The following is a 21,071-nucleotide window of genomic DNA, read 5'->3' on the forward strand; positions in this document are numbered from 1 at the left end:
TTTACACCATTCCTGGTAGTCAGAAACATTTTCAGTGTTGTGGTCAACAATTGTGTGTTCCGAGTGGCCACACACATGCTGTGTGTCATTTATAGACACACTGAGCAGAAGCAGAGGAAGCCAAGACACCTGGCTGCCTGTTTTGTAAGATAAAGTACGGTAATGAGCAACATTATTAAAATGAGGGGCACAGCAAATGCAAATGCAGGTAAACAGTATGATGGAATGATTTCCAAGCACTCTCATGTGCGCGCGCACAAACACACACACACACACACACATGTATTCTGTGACTGCGGGTGCTAGCTTCAGGGGATTTGATTACCATAAAATCCTGGATTTATGGGAGAGGGCAATGAAAAGATGTTAGGTGAAGCATTATCAAAGCTGTACAACTAACAAGCTGTACTTCCACTGGTAGTTACAATGTTGCATGCTGTTTTCCTTGGTGATTGACATTTCATACTCTTTACAACAATGAAATTGTAGATAGAGTCACTATGAGCTGGTCAAGATTTTATTTATTTATTTTATTTTATTTTACATTTGTTGACCGGGATAGTCCGACTGGACACATGTCCATTTTCAGCGGAGGCCCGGGGAGAAAAGCTCCAAATAGGACAAAAAGGTTACAATAATATATAACAAATAGCATACAGTTGTTGATTATACAGTTAATACACAAATGGGAAACAAGTACACTAGTATGTACAATAACAATTATAAAAAAGAAACAAGACCTTCATTTTGTTAGTTTCCTGTAGAGCGTAGTTGGCTTAATGCTTATGAAGAAAGTAATATTCCTGTGGAAATGGATGGGGGAAAAATGGATTAGTCTGGATTAGAGCATTGGCAGAGCCAGTGGGATTTGAGGTGGTGGGAGAGGCCTTTCTTGAATGTATTTAGGGAGTTGGAAGTGGTGAGACTAGGTGGAAGAGAATTCCATCTTTGACCCACTGTGTTGGAAAACAGAGAGTCGTCTCCTGAGTTACAGGATTTGACTGTCTGAGCAAATAATCTGTGTGATGATCTAAGGCTGTTTAGATTTGTGTAAGGGGTGATTAATCTACTCAGATCAGGGATGTTGTCCGGTTGAGAGAGTATTTTGTAAGCAACTATAAGTTGCTGCTGTAGGATTAGGATGGGTAATTCCATCCAGCCTAGGTTCTGAAGATTAGTACAGTGATGGGTTGCCCTCCTCTGCAAACCCATGGCAGTTATGGAATACTTATCCCAGTGGATACCGAGATATATGTAGCTTTGCGATTAATAGCTACAATGACCTTTCAGTAACCAGATCCGCGGTGGTGGTGCTGCGGTAGCGTTGTCGCCTCACAGTAAGACACTGTCCGGTTTGATTCTCAGCTAGAGCGTCTACTGCATGGAGACATGCATGAATGGGCGTACCTTCGTTGAAGGTTGTGCATCAGGCCTGGCAAGCCGGTACGTAAAAATCAACTGCCAATCATTAGTGGACCGGAGTTCCGCTGTGGCGACCCCTAACCGGGAAAAGCCAAAAGACACAAGCAAATCTTTCAGTAACCAATGAGAGACATAGTAGGGGTATCCTAGGCATTTACAGGTTGAAGGGATGTCCTTTTGTAGGTTTACTTTGACATCTTTCAGAGAAGTGGCTGAGTGATGGACAAAGATATCACTGTATAAAGATCTAGACATTTGGGGACACTGAGTTGGTCATGTGATTAATAAAGAGTGAGAACAGTATTAAACCAACTACAGACCCTCGGGTGGGGGTTAACTGAAGAGAATGTCTCATTAGCAGAGAGTTCATCATTATTAAGTAGGCTAAAGGTGTGGTTTGACAGGTAGTTGGGCACCCAATTTAATAAAACCTATTTTCTGACATTTTATAGAAGGAGATGGTGGTCAACCCCTTTAAAACCATTTTAATTCCACTGAATATTGCAGGGCGTAAGTATTCTTCCTCCATGCTTGTGTATAATGATTGGCTGCTGCATATAGTGCAGTAAGAGTATTATGGTCATCCCAGAATCCCTGCTGGAAGATCTATGAATAAGTCAGACTTACTGCTGTCCTTAATTTGCTTCTGGAGTATATTTTCAAATATTTTATAGATGGTGAAGAGAATGCAGCTTGGTCTATAGTAGTGTAGACCTGTAGGAGAATGAGTCTTTGGATGTGAGACTATAACAGCATGTTTGAATTGTGAGGACACTATTCTCTAAAGTAAGTGACAGATTGTAAATATTGGTAAGTATTTAAGAAACTTCCTTACATGTTAGTGTTAAGAACTAGAGGTGAAGTGAGTTAGGGTTTTGATTTTGCTTATCACCCGGTTTCTGTAGTAGATCTCTTACCATTATTTTTATAATATGTTTAAACTAAAATGTAGGGAATAACTTATTCAGGGGCATATGACAACTAGTGGGGAGTTTGTTGTCTGATAGGCTGATTGCATGGGATGGAAGGGTTGATGTTAGGGATATAATCACATTGCTAAAGAAGGATGCTATCCATTGTATTAGTTTTTTGTAGTCATTTCAGATTTGGTATTGGATATATGTTTTATGATTTGGCAGAAAAGGTGAAGTCTGAATGATCTTGTGACTGAAAGTCTAAAGATGCTATAGCTGTTTGTGGCCTATGGAAAATGTTGCCACTGCAACTGCGCTAAATGTGACATCTCTATATCTGTACAATTTATTTTACCTGCTTTTTTCCTTTTCTGCCTAACACACTGATGAAGCACTTACTCACCAAATCCACTTCATACAGGTCATATACAGCAGTAAGATAAAAAAGATATGAGGCTCCCATTATCACTGACATGGGTTAAAGTCTTCAGCTGTAGCTTTAAGTATTACTGCAGCTTGTCTAGTATTAGTGCCTTTCTTACCTAAACACTGACTAGTACTATCATCTGCTACAAGCTTTGGGGGGACTATCTTTTGGTCTTTGTTTTTTGTCCTAGTTGCATAGCCATTGTTGTTATCTATTAGTATGTATGTACGTATACTCTCTAAATACTCTCCATAAACAGAATACTCTCAACCTCTCACTAAAATGGCAAAACAATTGTTATACATAACTGCTGCCTGTTATCGACAAGAGAAGTATATTGGCAACTCAGACTGAATGCTGCTATATTACCAGGCTTAAATGATGACATTAACCTTATATCATTATTAAGGAAAAGAGCTTTAGAAGTCAGAGGGTTAAATAAGTGAATGCATTTTACATCTTTTATCTTTATTATACTCTACATAGTTTATACTCCATGTTATTGTTTTAATTACTTTGTGCAACATGTTTTATATAAGTTTTTTATAACATTAGGCTGTTTAAGGCAGCTGATTTATTTTTAATTGTTTAGGAGAATTGCTTGAAATGTTTAAAATGTTGATTATTTAATTAAATACCACTAGTATCAGTTGGTGATGGTATCATATGACTGTTTTAACTTCAATAAATGTTGAGGAGTGGGTTATTTTGTGGTTCTGATGAAGTCCCAGATAAAAGGGGAGGAAATTGCTTGACCTTTTTAAAAATCTTTTTAAGGATTTTATGCTTTTGGTACATTAACTTTATTCAGTACTCTTCATTGGAGCTGTTGCACTTTTTTTCCAGGCTTGTACCACAAAGTGACCTTGTGTTTCACACAGTTGCTGTTTGCTGCATGGTCATACACTGTTTTTTGGGTTCTTAAAATTTACAGATGCATGGAGTGATCCAGTGCAGACAGATTACAAGGAGTAAAGGTTATTTTGAAATTTTACATGACACTATGGATGAGCGAGAAAGACATAGAAGCAATGTGCATGGGGTAGGCGGTTGGGATGTGTTAGGTGATATGTCCCAAAAGGGAGCTGACTTTAAGTAGTGAATGGAATGTGTAATAAGAAGAGATATCTTTGAAATGGGAGGGGAGGATGTCCCACAGTTTGGAGTCAAGAACAGAGAAGAACTGCTCACTGCAAATAAGTCTTGTTATGGGTGCTTGCAGAACTGGACCTGAATGGCTATGATTTCTATGACTGTAAAGAGGTGCCTGCCTGCCTGATTAACTTAGAGGCTGGGGAGAAGGACTAGTTTGTATAGCTGAGAGCTGGGAAAGAAGCTGGCACATATTGCACATTTATTAATTTGACTTTCTGTAAAGTTTGGCTTTTTAGGAGAAACAGTAATGAAATGGCAGATGGAATTAGAAATGCTTTGAATAGTGGAGGCATTTCTTTTGGAAGCAATAAGTGGGAGATGTGTTCCAGATGAAGAAGAAGGATGCCTTTGTCTATGGCATTTCTAGTAGGTCTGGAAGGAAATGGGGATATTTGATTGACCCAGAATAGAAGGGAGTTAATTTTTTATGCATATTGTCAAGATGAAGCTGTCAGAGTGGTCCAGCCAGATTCAAGGTATTGGAAGATGATTACATTTTCAATATGTGTATTTAGGTGATCAAGGATTTGGAGAGAATTGCATTTCTTACAGAGCTTATGAATGGTTACCATGATAGAATCATGGCTGGGCAGTAAAGGCAAAGCAGGTGAGGAAGCTAGAGATGATGGAAATGAAGTGCCTGAGAAGGGTGATATGATGCAAATTGTGGGACAGGCGAAGAAATGAAAACATAAGAGAAAAGCCATAGTCGCTCCAGTTGCAGAAAAGATCAAAAGAGAACAGACACATGAAGCAAAGCAGAAGACAATCTGGTGAAGAAGATTTGGGACAGACAGGAAGAAGGTAAGAGGAAATGAGGGCATTCAGCAAAGAGGTTGATGGATTGTGTGAGAGACGATCTGTGACGGTGAGGTATGAGTGTCAGAGTAGACAGGAGTGTGGCATTGAATCGACAGAGATGGCGATAGTTACCACGATTCCTCTGCCCCACGTAGAAAATGGAGAAAAAGGGGGTTGATGATGATTATGATTAAGAATAATTCTAAAGAGTGTAATTTTAGTTTTGATGGAGCTAAGTATTATTTTTTTGTTGTTAAGCTGCTGTATAACCGAGCAGAAGTCTGCTTGCAATTCTTGCTGTATGACATGGGTAGAGTGACTGGAATGGAATAAAATTATATTTTGGAAAAAGTACATTAGGAAGGTGGGGACGATCAAGGGGGAGCTTGCTGATGCATATGGAGAAAAGAAGAGAAGCCAGAGTGGAGCCTTGAGGGGCTCTTTTAATTTGGGAGTGAGTACCGCAGTGCTGTGAAATTCTACTGAGAAATGCCGACCTGATAAGTAAATTTGGAAGCAGGGGATGGCATCTTGACTAACACCAATGATGTTGTCAAGGAAAATGGCATGGTCCACAAAATTGAAAGCTGTGGTTGGGTCAGTGAAAAATGGCACCAGTAATTAAACCTCTGTCCATTGCTAAAAGGATGTTGTCTGTCAGGGTCCAGTAGGCAATAGGAGTGCTGTGAGCAGACCAAAATCCATGCTTGATTAGTGGCAAGCAGATGGTACTGACTAATGTACCATGTGAGTTACATATAAACTAACTTCTCTAGGATTCTTCCTAAGGAAGGGAGAACAGAGATGGGGTGGACATTTGAAGTAAAAATGGGGTTGATTTGGGGGGGGGGTGTTTTAGTATGGCTGTTTTCCAAATATCAGGCATTACATTTTATGTTAAGCACCAAGATGTAGATATGTTGAAGTGAAGACAGTATTGTTCCCTACAGTGTATAAGAAGGGTAAAGATTCTCTGCACCAAATGGAGAGTTAAGTTTTAATACTTTTAATAGTGGAAGTATGTCAACAGATTTAATATTTTTTAAGTAGAACAGAGGAATGAATGGGAGATGAAAGGGCAGTCTCAAGAAAATGAGTGTTATTGAGGAAAATTCTAGGAAATTGTTACAGTGGAGAAGAAAATCATTAGAGGACAGATGGGAGGATGAAGACTGAGTGCTAGAAAATTGCAGCCAATTATGTAGCTGACTTCTTTCCAGAAATCTTTTGAGAGGTAATCAGCGAGGTTTGATTTGCTTTCACTAAGTGACTCGTATGTCGTTAGATTGCTTATTTGACCAGATTGCTCAGCTGGGTAAACTGTAGTCTAGTGGAGAGGGTTGGATTAGATTTCCAGTTGTGCTAAACGTTGTTACTGAAATTAAGAAGAGCTTTAAGCTCATAAGTTAGTGAGCAGTTATTCTTGGGTCAGCAGCTGATGACTTTAAGGAAGTGGGTAACTTGTAGTTTAGTTTGACATTCTGTCAGAATCTCTGTAGAGTGCTTGGTGTGTGATTGGAAGAAAGGAGGAGAGACCAGTTAAGGGAAGCAAGAGTGATTTTTAAGGATATGAATGTTGTCTTGAGATTAACCTGGAAAGTGACTAATTTTGGAGATATTTTGTAATTATGGTAGTGAATATGAAAACTAACGAGGCAATGGCCACTAAAGCAGGGAGACAGAACTGAGATATGAGATATGAGGGATGGATTGTTTAGTGATTACAAAATCAAGTAGAGAGTGATGTGAAGTGGTAAAGTTTGGGTGAGTTGGTTTTATTATAAGCTGAGTGAGAATGAATTCAATAAGAGGTTCTAAGATGTTGTTTTGGTTAGGACCCAAGAGGTTAAGATAGATGTCACCTAGTTGTATGAGATTTTAGATATTGTGACATGAGGAAGTAATGTCAAGCAACGGGGATTTGAGTTTGATTAAGAAAGATGGAGGAGGAAGATATGCTACTGCTAAATAAATGGTTGTTATTTGGAGAAGGGAAATGAAATAGGAGCCAGGTTGGCAGGGAGTCTGAGGATTCACTTGCTTGAGTTAGTAGTTTGATCTTTATGTCAGATTTATAGAGTAGGAGAGTGCCACCTCCTGACCTACAGCCTGGTGTAGTATCAAAGTCAGGGAAGAAGTGATGTGATATCCATGATTCAGTGACTTCTACCAGGTCTGGGTTGTGTTAACTAATGAGGGAGTTCAGGTGGTCAGTTTACTTTGTACATCTATCAGGAGCAGGAGAGAGGAAGTGGGGCTGTCATTAGATTCAATGTTGTTGCTCTGTAAAAGTAATTGGATAATGATAGGAATGAATTGATGAAGATATTTGAGTAATTTTAATTGTTGTTTATGACAGGCCAGATGACAGGCAGAAAAATAAATGTGTGGAAAAGACAGATATAATGGGGTGGGTAAGGTTAGGGGAGAGTAAGAGAGATGTGAGTTGAATATGTGTAGGTAGCAGTGAAATGATGAGAATTGTGTAGAAAGTGTGAGCTGTGTGTTGGAAAAGAAGGTAGGTGTTCTTTGATGGAGGTGGAAGGATATGATGAGGGTGGTGGGTTATGACAGATATCAGCAAATTGACAGTATGGGTGTTAGAGATAAGGAGAATGTACACAATATGTTGCTTATTTGATTATAAGGGAGTGCTTTGGTGATGAGGTCAGTGATAATGTTATCAATGTGGTTATAAAGGGAATGTTTTATTGACGATAATAGGGAATGGGCAGCTGGTAGGCAATGGTGTCTATGGCTTTGAAAGGTAATAGTAATATTAATGTATGCAGAGAACCTGTGGAATAAATTTGTTAATTCTGGGGAATTAGAGCTGGGTGGGGGAAAAGTGGCTTACAGATCACACATCAGCAGAAGCCAATCAATAGGCATGTGAACAGAATGGTCAGGTGCTCCACACAGCGCAGGAGGGGAGAAGGTAAGATTACAAACCTTTCTTTTGATCTCTGAATCATTTCTTTTAAAACAATGTCCTTAATGCAGGAAATAATACCAGAAGTGAGAAAAATACATTATGGCAGTGAGCAGATATTCAGGGAAAGCTGTGGGCTAATGTTGGGTGAGTTAGGGGGAGAAATAGTTCCAGAGCGTACTCACAGCAGTATGGAAAGAAAAAGCATATCACAGATAATGGAAGAATAAGCATCCTAATGTCACCATACAATAAAATGGGGACATTCCCAACTGTGGCTAACATAGAGGTGTCAAACGCATGCCACAGTGCATGAAAGTGCTGGAGAGAGTGACTGTTAAATGAATACTCAGTATGTTAAATGAATACTCAGTATCCTGCAGACTACTAAGGTGTGACCTTTGTCTGGCATACAAGGCATCCTCCAGCCCAGTACTGATGGATTTACTGCACATAAGCAAGTCAAATGGCACCAGAAATACTCAATCTAGGGATCTAAACCTCTTCTGTAACATCAAGAGAACAATTTGCAGGGACAGCTATATCTCACAGAGGCTATCACTGCTTTGGGACAGGCTCCCCATCCACATAAAACAAAGTTCATTCCTGTCCATATTCAAACACAACTTGGATCTATGGGTTGAAGACAGAAAATATACCAGGACTGCTCCCTGTACTATAATGGATAGAGGCAGCTCCTAAATGCTTTATCCCATGCATGGGTCACCTCAAATTATCTCTGGTATGCCCTAGTTATTCTCATTAGGGGTAATATATAATTATTGACCAAGGGGATGGGTAAGGCCAATCCCTAACCAAATGGGATAGGTTAATTTGAGCACAAAAAGGGAAACTGGTTAGGCTTAAAATGGCCCACAAGTGCAGCTAGCCTGGTACTTATCTATGAACCTATGAAAATACAATACACAGAGTAGCAGAAAGTAAGATGGGAGATGAGCAGTTTGGATTCAGATCAAGCTGCAGCACAAATGACCCATTGTTCGCAGTGAGAAAGATAGTTTAGAAGAAGCTAGATATGAGGAAAGAGTCCAACTGGATGTTCCTAGACTTGAAAGAAGTATATGACAAGGCCCCAAGAAAGATGATTTGGACAGTCCTGTGGTATTTTGAAGTCCCAGTAGCTATGTACAGGGATCCAATGACTCAAGTATGAACAGTGTTTGGACTCACAGAAGGCCTCCCAGTGGGAGTGGATGTGCATCAGGGTTCAGTTCTGAGCCCACTGCTGTTCTCTCTGGTGATGGACTACATTAGCAAACAAACTTGAGGGGACAGATCAACAAAGTTATTGTCTGTAGATGATGTCTGGCAGTTTGCTTAGTGGATTAAGGAGCTGTTAACAAGCTGTTTCCTGTAGTCCAGAGGTGCAAGGTTTGATTCCCTCAGCCTCCACCACCTAACTGTGTGAATCTGAGCAAGTCATTTAACCAGAAAGCAATCCTGGGCTGAGTGTGAAAAAGGTCTATGGAGATCACTGCTCTACCCAAGAAACCAAATATAAATAAATAAGTGTGGCATTGCAAGTAGACTCTGCAAAATAATTTGAATAAATACTAGGAGAACAGAATGCAAAACTAAAGGTACATGAGATGAAACTGAGTACAGACAAGACAGATGTCACTGCAGCAAATGGGGGAAATCAGAAGAAGTTGAAAATTGAGACAGAAGGAGAAACAGTGGAACAGCTTATGAGCTTCATCTATCTGGGAGGGATGGTTGAGGAGAAGGGAAGTCTGAATGAGGAAGTCAAAGCTAGAATCAGAGGGGCTACAGTCAACTGGCACAGAGTGTCAGGGGTAGTGTGTGACAGAAGAATGCCAAAGAAGCTAAAAAGTAAGGTGTACAAGCAGTGGTGTAGCCAGTATTTATTTTTTATTTATTTATCCTTTGTTAACCCGTTTGCACTACTACTGTATGGTGCAGAAACCTGGGCAGTGAAGGCAAAGTAATTGAGGAAACTAGAAGTAATGGAGATGAAGAGACTGAGATGTGTGGTAGGATGCACATTGTGGCCAAATGAAGAAATGATGACATCAGAGCAGAAGTCAAAGTAGCTCCAAATGCAGAGAAGGTCAAAGAGAACAGATTATGGTGGTTCAAGCACGTGTGTAGAAAAGCAGAAGACAATCTGGTAAAGAAGATTTGGGGAAGAAATAAAGAAGGCAAGAAGGAATGAGGGCATCTGGCAAACAAATGGATTGCATAACAGATGACCTGCAACAGCCAGGCAGGACCATCAAAAATGGTAGAACAGTGGCAATGAATTGAGAAAGATGCTGGCAGTTGATGTGACACCCTCACCCATGTGAGACAATGGGAAAAAAGGGGTTGATAATGAGGATGATGATGTCATTAAATTTATGTGGAAAAAAAGGTGATAAAGCTTATATTCAGAATTAGAGACATATTACATTGACTAATAGAGATTATAAAATATTTATAAAAATATTATAGATGGGATTTAAAAAGATATTACAAGAAAGTACAATTGTGCAAGTCAAACTCACTATAACAGTAGATGTTTGAATGATCACTGCCACAGTAGCCTTAGGTATGTGACTTATATCCTGCCAAGGATATAATAGCTGGCCAGCTTCAAAATCCTTCAGGGTACCTTCCACATGCCCAAACTGCCAGGCAGTTTGAGTTGAGATGATTAAAAGACAAGATTGGGTGCAATGCCCTTCAGAGCCTTCTTGCCAGCATAGAGAGAGAGGCTGAACCCTGAAAGGACAATGCTAGGAGCAACAAAATAAATAAATACATACATAAATAAATAAATAAATAAATAAATGTCCACAACCTGGCATGAAAAATACACCAAAAAACAAGTGGATGGAGGGAGGGAGCGCCTACTGCAGCAGTGGTCGTTCGAACATCTAATGTTATGGTAAGTTTAACTTACACATCTGTATTATGTTCATCATATTGATCACTGCTGAAGTAGCCTTAGCTATGGGGTAGATTACCACAGCTAACTACATTTGAGAGGTGGAAGGAGAAGAATCCAGAAATCCCTGGAGAATGGTTCTAACAAAGCTTGATCTGGACCTAGAGAAGGTATCAAGCTTATAGTGTTTTGTAAAAATATGTACAGAGGACCAAACAGTAGCTTCTAGAATACTTCTAGAATCCAGCACTTTCCAAAAATCCATACATAAAGCCAAGACTCTGGTAGAATGGGCCTTCACCCTGCCTGGAATAGTTTTGTTATGGTGAGTATAACAAAAGGTTGTTTTCTTTCGGCTTTTCCCGGTTAGGGGTCACCACAGCAGAACTCTCGTCCGCTAATGATTGGCAGTCGATTTTTATGGTGCCGAGGTGTCAGCCCGACGTCCAACCTTCAATGAAGGCACGCCCATTCACACATGTCTTTCGAACGCCACTCCACCAAGGGGAGGACATGCAGACTCCACACAGAAGGCGCTCCAGCTGAGAATCGAACAGGAGAACCTCTTTCTTTGAGGCGACAACGCTACCGCTGCACCACCGTGGCTTCCTGAGTATAGCAAAAGGTAATAGCCTTATATAACAATTTGGAAATAGTATGTTTTGACACAGGTTGTCCCTTCTTCTTACCTTCACGAGAAATGAACAATTGGTCCAAAGATATGAAAGATTTAGTTCAGTCAAGATCTTACCTGAGTTGTCTGTGGACATCCAAGGTATGGAGTATCCTCTCCTTCATTTTTAGGTTCAAAAAATAAAATGGGGAGATGGATAGTTTTGTTTAATGTAAACTCAGATGTCACTTTAAGCATAATAGAAGGATTAGTTAGGATTGATTCACCATAAGAGAACTTAGATACCCTTTTTGCAGAGGATAGAGCAATCATTAAAACAGTATTCCATGTTAACAACCTTAAGATTAGCTGATTCAAAAGGAGCAAGCATTAGTTTCACTAACAATAAATTAAGATCCCAAGGAGGGGACACCAGTTTTCTTGGTGGCCTCTTATGACAAATCCCTTTCAAGAACATTTTGAAAGCCTTAGGATACTAACTCACACAAATATTGTAGAGCCAGAGAACAACTAGCTCAAAGTGGGTGTTGGTTGTGTTGGTGGCACCAACTAAAAACATTTTCCATTTGCTAATATATGATTTTCTTGAAACAGGCTTTCTTGCCTCCATTAGTATCTGCTGCATGTCCTCAGTATATAATTGAGGCAATCAAATGAAGTTGATTGATGTTGGGGTGTAGCAAACATCCCTGTTCTTGTGTGAGTAGATCCAGTCTGTAAGGAAGCTTGTGGCAATTGCCCCTGGTCATTCCAAAAGAAGGGAAAACCATGGTTACCTTCACAAGCAGGGAGTCACCACAGTCATCTTGGGGGATTCCTTCTGAGTCTTCAGAAGTAGCCTTGATATTAGTGGACAGGGTAGAAAAGCATACAAAAACATTTCTGTCTAAGGAAACGAAAAGGTTTCTGTCTTCCAGGCCTTCTAGCATGGAATTCTGTAACAGAATCATGACAGTTGATTGTTCAGAGAGGGGGCAAAGAGTTCTACTTGAGGAACTCTACACAGATGGGTCAAATCTCATCTACTTTTCACAATTTTGCTCTGGTTGAATGTTGGATGCCTGTTGTGTAAGAATGTACAGTGAAGCTATATCCCAAGCTAACATGGCTAGTCTGCAAAGGGGGTACAACCTGATTTCCCCTCTACTTGTTGATGTACAATGTAGTGGTGGTATTGTCTGTAACCACTTGAAGAGGTCCCTGGGACCTAAGATGGTTCAGAGAGTTGAGTGCCTTGTTCAGGGCAAGCATCTCCTTGATATTTATGTGCTTGCATCAGTCCTTAATGTCCAACATCCCCTGTACTTTTATCCCTCCTGAAACTGCTCCCCAAGCATAGTCTGAAGCATTTGTGGTGAGTGATTGCTTGGGAGCAGGGAGGGAAAAGGGGAGACCTGGATTTAAGGATATCTGTTGTCTCCATCAAAAGATTTTGATTCTGACAAACCCCTGCACTGGGACTTGAAATGATAAAGGGTGCTGATTCTTGGACCAAAAAGGTTTCAGATACCACTGAATCTTTCTTATGTGGAGTTTTGCCAGGGCTATCATGAGAGTCATAGATGCCTTGAGACCCAAAATCCTGAGGTATTCCTTCACAGTGACTGAAGTCTGACTGGAAAATCTTAGAAATAGATGTAGATAAAGATCTATTTATCCTATGGAAGAAAAGTTCTTGAACTTAGGTGTCCAGTTAACATCCCTGGAGCACAAAGTTGTGTGAAAGAGTCAAGAACGACTTTTGAATTTTTTTCTTGGACTCTCAGCTTGTGTAAGAGATCTTTCAACCAACAGAAAGATTCCTGACACTTTGAAAAAGATTCTGCAAAGATAACCAAACATGAATAAATATGGAAAAATGTGGATCTCCTGTAGCCTGCAATGAGCTATAACTGAAGCTAGACACTTTGTGAACACTCTTGGTGTACTGGATAGTCCAAAGGGTAAGGCAGAGAACTGATAATGTGATTCAGACACACAAAACCTTAAGAAACATCTGAAGTCTGGATGAATAGGGATGTGATGACAAGCATCTTTTAAGTCAAGAGTTTCCTGGAACCTTGAAAAAGGAAGAAGAGGTAGCATGTTGTGAAGTAACACAATTTTAAATTTGGACACCATCACAAACAGATTTAGAAAAAAAAGATCTACAATTGGTCTCCAAGAATTTTATTTCCTTCGGACTAGGAACATACTTGAATAAAAAACCCTTCCCAACCTGGGAAGGAGGAATTGGGTCTATATCTCTATGGGATAGCATGTGATGGATAACCAGTGGAAACAAAAGATGAGGAATGACCACCTGGAAAGGAGGAATTTCCTTCTACTGCCACCTGTGACCTTGATGAATGATTTCCAGAACCCATTTGTCTGAAACAATATGTTGCCAAAGAGAGAAATGGAGGTTCAGACTTTCTGGAAGAAAAAAGGGGCCAGTGTGGGAAGGGTTCACAAGGTCTCTTGAACAGTCGTTCAGATTTGTTGGACTGTCCTTGGTTTTGGGAGGTTCAGGACTTCTTTTTGGAAACCCCTTCAATTGTTTCTTAAACATTTGTTTATCTGAATTTTGTTGACACTGTTCATTCTTTTTTTCCAAAAGTGGATGAGGAGATAAAAATATTCCTTGGACAATTTGGAAAAGGAGGGCTGAGAAATCTTAAAGATTCTCTGGCTCAGCTATTCACTTTTATCACACTTTCTGATCACCTCTGCAGCAGAGGGGCCAAACACTAAATCTCTATCAAAGGGAGAATTTAAAATCTCATTTAACATCATCTGGTTGGTTCTGAGAATGCAAATATGCAAGCCTCCTGCAAATATGCAAGCCTCCTCAAAACAGTACCAGTGGCCATAGTCCTGAAATAAGTATCAATAGAATCATACAGACACTGCAAACAATGAGTAGTGACCTATGCAGTAGAAAAAACTAAGTAATTTGAAGCAGATTTTTCCTCACAAGAAGAAACTGCATACAAAACATTACTCATACTGTTGCAATCTGTCAGAATGAACTTTAATATATCAGCCTGAGAGTTCATAATTTTGAAAATCAAAGTTGCAGAAGCATAAACCTTTACCTGTACCTATCAGTAATCTTCCTATCCTTGTTAGAAAGAGTAGGATTGTGATTAACTAAATGTTTAGCAGCAATGGGATTAACTAATGCTACAGCTGCTGGGTCAGGTTTGGATAGAGTGTATAACAATTTAAAAGACTGAAGAACTTTATACAACCTATCTGTCCTTTTAGGGGCAGCTGTCTGACTATCAGAAACATTGTAGGTGGTAATATGCACATTCTTTAAAGCAGAAAAGGAGGAATGGATGTAGATTCTGGAAAATGTTTCTTTGCCAACTTATAGTATTTTATGGTGAACTGAAAAACCTGAGCATTCTCCCACTGAAAATACTAGCACATTCTATCAATAGTCTCACAGAAAGAGAAACCCAACAGGGAGAATCAGAAATGGAGCTCTCCTCTGAGTCTGAATCAGAAATCTAAAGATAAAACCCTGTATCTGTTCCTGTATCTTCCTGTTTAGATTCTAAATCTTGAATATCTTTAGGAAAAGAGTCATCCCTCTTTTACCAGAAACTACTCTACAAGAAGGAATCAGTAGCCTGAATTATAGTCTGAGCCAGACCCAATAAACTACTCCTATCCAGAGAAAACTGAGGAGGAGTAGATACATGCTTGGTTTTATGCTTTTTTTGACAGGAAAAATGGGTCACCAGTGTTACTATTGGCAGCAGCAGCTTCCCCAGGGATAGGCACAGTATTCTGACACAACAGAGAAACCTTCCCTGTTTCCTCTCCTAGAACAGACAGGAGCATCTCTCCCTTGGCCACTGAGGGGACCCCAACAGCCACAGAGGACATGGCTAACCCACAGTCCATAGTGGTGGTAGGTGCCACACAAGAGGGATATGGGATTAAAGATGAGTGGTCTGAGGTACAACAAATGGCCACAGCAGAGTCACTCACCTGTGGGTGATGCAAATTGCTAGCCTGTTGTGGTGGCAAAAGCTGTTTGCTTATCTTTTTACTAACTGGAAGAAGGACTGACTGTGGGACTGGTAGTCTCTTCCATGGTCAAGACAAAAATTATGTCTCTTTCCTTGGGAAGACAAGCATTAGTTGCCAGTAAACACTACCAGTCCACACAAGTTACTTTTTTGATAAACTAACACAGTAAAAAGCATGTTAAAACAGTATGCTAGCCCTACAAAAGTAAAATAAATAAAAATTTTCCACAGAAAAAGATGTTTTCAGTTACTTTACACCACTTTTAAACAGACAGAAAAAAATAAACACTCCACTTAAAAGTTCATTACCGTCTCAAAACAGTCCTTTAAAACGCAACACTTCTAGCTTTAAAAATAGCTTTTTCTGAAAAGGAAAGTAATAAAACATCAACAAAATCAAGAAAAGGGAAATTTGTTTTTTTTCCAAGGGCAACACATCTGCCCAACAAAGGAAAGCAAAAGTTGACTGTTGATCCTCAAAAGCCTCAGAGGAGCATACTCTTTGATAGCAATAAAACGTTGAAGGGTTTTGTGCCCAAGCTTGTGTTTTAGCCATCTCAACTCAAGCACCTGCCAGTTTGGATGCATGGAAGGTGCCCTTAAACTTTGGAAGCTGTCTGGCTGTTATATCCTTAGCAGGATATAACCCATACAGCTAAGACTACTTGTATTTATTGAGTGAAGAGAAGGAAAAGTCAGGAATTATTAAAAACTGCAAGAGAAATAGTGGATGACATGCTAAGAGGAAAAGGGAAGTAAAAGGATGCTGTTTATGACAGGCTTGATGACAGAAAAACAGTGGTGGGAGATTACATAAAGCTTTTGATAGAGGGAACACAAGAGCTGTAGAACATCTCATTTTTGTATAGAATTAAGACAGACTTTAAAACTAATAGGATCAGGATATGACATAGTACTGTGACAGTTTTGGTAACTGGATGGCCTAGCAGGAAAACTGCAATCAAAAGGAGAGTGAGATGAGCGATATTTTATTTGCTCTGGTAATTAGTGCATTTGCACATGAAATAAATAGAAGGGAATATTGGATCAGTGATAAGGTGCATATACCATTTTTTGACATATGCAGGTGATGTGATAGTAGCAAGAAAAAAGTTATGGATGAAGGGAGGATTTGTACCATTAAACAAGTTATTAGGAGCTGTTGGTTTGGCGTTAAATAAAAAGTAAAAGGACAGCATATAAAGTGCAAATAGAAGGGATACATTTTTCAACTAATGAAATTTCGGTACTTACGTATTATCACAACCATGCATTCTCGCAACCACGTTATTTATGTTATTGAAGTACTACTTAGCAGTAGCAGAAATCTGAAATTAGTCTGATGGTGCTATGTTGAATTACCCTTAATGTGCACCACATACGAGAGCCACGTTCAACAGATAAGCTGCAAACCAGGAAAGGGATACCTCACATGATGGCCACTGCAGTACCTGAAGTTGTCTACTATTTTGGCCAAGTTGTAATCAGCAGGACAGCACATTTTACACTAGAATCTTTGCAATGAGGAAAAACTGAATGCATGGATGTATTCGATCTATACTGTTTTCTAAAGTGTAGGCAAATAAAACTGGAGAAAATCACACTGTGAATTTTACAATACTATAGCAGCCCAGTTTATAGAACATAATGAACTATTTGCAAAGCTTGAGACCGAATATTATAGATGTGTTGGATCCATCCTTGTTGCTAAAGAGTAAGCAAATAAAGACAGAAGAAACATGCTAATTGCTGATGAGGTTTCAATGTCATTTTATGCTGTATGGAAAAGCATATTCTTAAATAACATGTTAATTTACCCTCTCTTTCTGATCTCTTTTCTTGGGGAAGTACTGCCTTCCTTTGCAAGGCATTTAAGATTTATTATATTGCTATGCCATTTTGCTGTGAAGTATTTCCTACATGCTCCCCACTGACTGAGTGAATGTGTGAAGTGGACAGTGTAGCCACAAGGAATAGGATATCTGCATGTTTAGGTGTGTAGTTACTTGACCATTCCTTTATCTGACTATGGGCAAAAACGCAACGACTCCTTTCTCAATAACATAAATAACGTGGTTGCAAGAATGCGTGATTGCGATAAGTACCAAAATTTCTTTATTAGGAATTAAGATGGGAAGAAGAATAGTCTTAAATAATTGGACAGAGTCACTATTATGAAACACATTTAAACCATTTTAGAAAGAAAGTTAATTATTTTAATTATTTTAATTATTTTAGGATGGCAGGAGTATATAATTTATGTGTACATGATACCAAGCATTAAACAAAAATAAGTAATAAAAATTGTCTTTAGAATAATATGAAAACTGGCAGTGAATTCTGTAAATGAGAAGCATTATATAGGAGTGAAGAGGAAGGAGACTTAAGTTTGATACACAATGTAGGATATGCCACTTTTTACATTTGCATTGCATTATAAAAAGTGAAAAGGAAGAAAGGGATAATGTAGTAGCAAAACTGTTAAATACAAAATATAAAGAATTTTAGATAACTATGAGAAACTTAGAAAGAAAGATGTTGAAAATAAAGAACTGAAAGAATGTCAAGAAAATATTTATGCTTGAAAATGTAGATATAGAAAGTGTATAAAGGGATTGCAAACATTGGTACTTAAGTATGATAAAAATATTTTCTTTTTTTAAACACCCTTATTGAATTATTACTTGTGACATAGCCAGACTTACAGTTACATAAAAGTAATTGAGTCATATTAGCAAGTTTTCTATGTAATTTTTCCTGCCCTTTTCTAAAGATCCTACTTCCTGTTCTTTTATCTCTGTTAACAATATTCACTACTTGGATGGTTTAGATGTTGATTTCCATTTTCTAGTAATAGTTTTTTGGCAGCTACCAGATTTAAACAATGCCTTACTAAGTTCAGGAAATGTAGACACTGTATCCCAGTAAAAAGAAAAAAAATAATAATTTTCTTAGTTATACTCATTTGCTTGACCAGTATTCCTAACAGATTACTCAGTAGGGAATTTTTAAAGTCTGCCAACTATCACACTCTGAGAACATATGCTCACTGGTAGCTTTTTCTTCCTGTTACACCTCCAATACTTACCATCTACCCGCAGAAAAAAAACTTTGGATATAAAAGTTCCTATGCAAACACTTTCAGACAAATTCTTAAACATTCTAGATTTTGTGCACATTTAGGAGACATACATATATCCTCACATTGTTTTTCTTTGTGAATTGCTTGTCTAATCTCTCTTGCCAATCTTTTCTGACCTCCACTGTTTGATTCCTATAGTTATCATGCAATATTTTATATGCTCTACTAATTATCACTTTTTAACAGTGGGATCTCTTCTAGATTCAAGTAAAAACTCAACTAGTCAAGATCTTTCCTTTTTGATTCTCCTATCCCTTTCTCCTTGCCTATACATTGGTATCAGTCTCTGGTATGGAAAGCAATCTCTAGCCTGCAATCTAAATGTCTTCTTGGCCTCTTCCCATTCTATTACCTTTCCTTCTCTATTTTTTGTTCCTAATACTTTGGTTCCTTTGCCATCTTCCTCCAGTAAATTCCTGCCCTATTCTGCCTATTCTCTGTACCCCTAATTGTTCTCATCCCTATTGACAAAATATTTTTTTATTTTGTGCAGGCTTAGTTCTTAGTATACTTTCTGCTACTTTATGAATATTGTACTCTGTATGACTGTTGTTATTCTCATTAAGGATTTGTGTTCAATGTCCCACTCTTTTCTTATTTCTTGAATTACCCTCCTGCTTCATCATCATCATCCTTTTCCATTTTGAATTGTAGCCCTTTGCTTGTGTTATGTATAATAGCCTTAATTGTGTAGCTCTAAATATCACTTCAAATCAGGTAATCCTAAACCTCCTTGCTCTATTGGAAGGATCAACTTATATCACTTAACTTTTTCCCTCTTCCCTTAACAGAAAAAATCATTCAACTCTTTATTAATTACTATACTTAACTTTTTTGCTGGTTGATAAAAATATGCCTGACTTGTGTATAAAACTATAGGGACTAAAACCATTTTACTGCTTGTATCTTGTTATCCATATCCATAGTTTCTCTGTTTTTGTATTAAATTTTGTTTAGTCTCTTCCCACTTATCCTTAGCTGCCATAACAGAATCCTTTTTAACCCATACTGTAAATACTTCATTTTATCATGTTCCTATAAATAGGGGTATTGCTGAATCAGTTCTTGTTTGGGTACATAGTTTACAGCTATAGTCCTTGTTTTCTCTTCACTAATTTTATATCCCCCCCAAAAAACTACAGCTGTCTCAAAATGTTCCACAACACTGAGACGTCCTTTTCTGGTTATATCAGGTACAAAATATTGTCATCTACAAATAAAGCCAACTTTTCTTGAATACCATATCAATTATATCATTGAACTTCTGAGTCCCTTATTTTCTTTGCCAATGGTTATAAATATAATCCAAATAACAGAGGGAAAATAAGACACTCCTACCTGGTTCCTCTGTTTAAATACAGCTTATCATAGAAGGAACCTCCCACTTTGAGTTTTGCCTATGATCCCTCATGTATCCTCATAATTAACCTTATTACTGGAGCAGAATATTCAAATGCTTCATTGCCCTACTGATACAATCCAAGCTTACTCTGTTAAATGCTTTCTCTTCATCAAGACCAACCAATAACAGTGGTGTTTTCTTACATTATGCTTCCATCTGGATCATCATTGTTCTGTTAATGTTTTCAAATATTTGCCCTCCTTCCCGAAAAGCACAATAATCTATATCTATCAATTTTGGCAACATGTCTGCTATTCTTTTAGCCATTATAGACAAAACACTTTATAACCATAGCTTAAAATTGAAATGGGCCTATATGAAGCTGGATCTGATGGGTCTTAACCCTATTTAGGTATTACAGCTACCACAGCTTTTTCCAGGATGGTGATGCTTTTACAATACTGTTAAACAAAACATTCCAGATCTTTAACACTTTCTTCCCTCCTAGATTCCAAACCTGGGAATGCCATCTATTCCATGAAACTTTTCTGCAGATTGGTTATACATCACCATTTTTATCTCATCTCCTAACTGTTAAAGTTTGAGCCTTATCTACCTCTAAGCTTGGCATAGTTAAGTCTTCCATCAATAGTTACCATTTAGTACTTTTCCTTGATTTCCCCACTTCTCTGCTTTATACAAATTTTCATAAAATTTACAAAACATCTCTAATACCTCTACTGGATCTCTGGTTATTTTCCTTGTTATAGGCTCCCGGTGTTTGGCAACAATCTTTTCTCCTTTCTCCTGCCTAAGCCATTGTGACAAAAGTTTTTGTGCTCTGGACTTATCATCAAAAACTGTTGCTTAACAGCAACCTTTCTAAACTCATGCATATTATCCTTATTTTCTCTTTAGAACTCTGCAGTTATACCTCTTCTTGTTATGAAAGATTCCCCTTATTCTGTAATACCTTAACCTTTGTCAGTCCCTCTAAATAATTCTTATTACTTATTAACCATCTCTATTTTTCTTTTATTTCTACCCTATTTTTAAACTCTACTTTCATTTTATCACAGTCATTGGCTATACTTTCTGGAGTACTTTCTGTCTTCCCTAGTAACTCCTGAATAATTTCTACTAACCATTCTGTCTTCCCTAGTAACTCCTGAATAATTTCTACTACCCATTCCTTAAACTACTGTCTTTTTAACAGGTAGGTGGGGAAGTGCCAGTATTTCATCTTTACTTCATTACTCTGTGTTTTTATCTTAGTAATTATTAGTGCATGATCTGAAACAGTTTTGTGTCAAAGTTTTCAATTAAATGCACATGTTTTTGTGAAATGTAATTGTTGCCTAGGCTA

General features: G+C 38.3%; 1 protein-coding gene across 1 annotated transcript in view; it reads right to left on the reverse strand.

Moving 5' to 3' along the window:
- CCDC63 (coiled-coil domain containing 63) overlaps positions 1-21,071 on the reverse strand; it is a 190,481-nt gene that overhangs the window by 19,322 nt on the left and 150,088 nt on the right. The gene's annotated exons all lie outside the window — the stretch shown is intronic.

This window comes from Protopterus annectens, chromosome 4.part0 (genome assembly GCF_019279795.1).
Source record: "Protopterus annectens isolate FY-2018-M chromosome 4.part0, PAN1.0, whole genome shotgun sequence".
Lineage (NCBI taxonomy): Eukaryota > Metazoa > Chordata > Ceratodontiformes > Protopteridae > Protopterus > Protopterus annectens.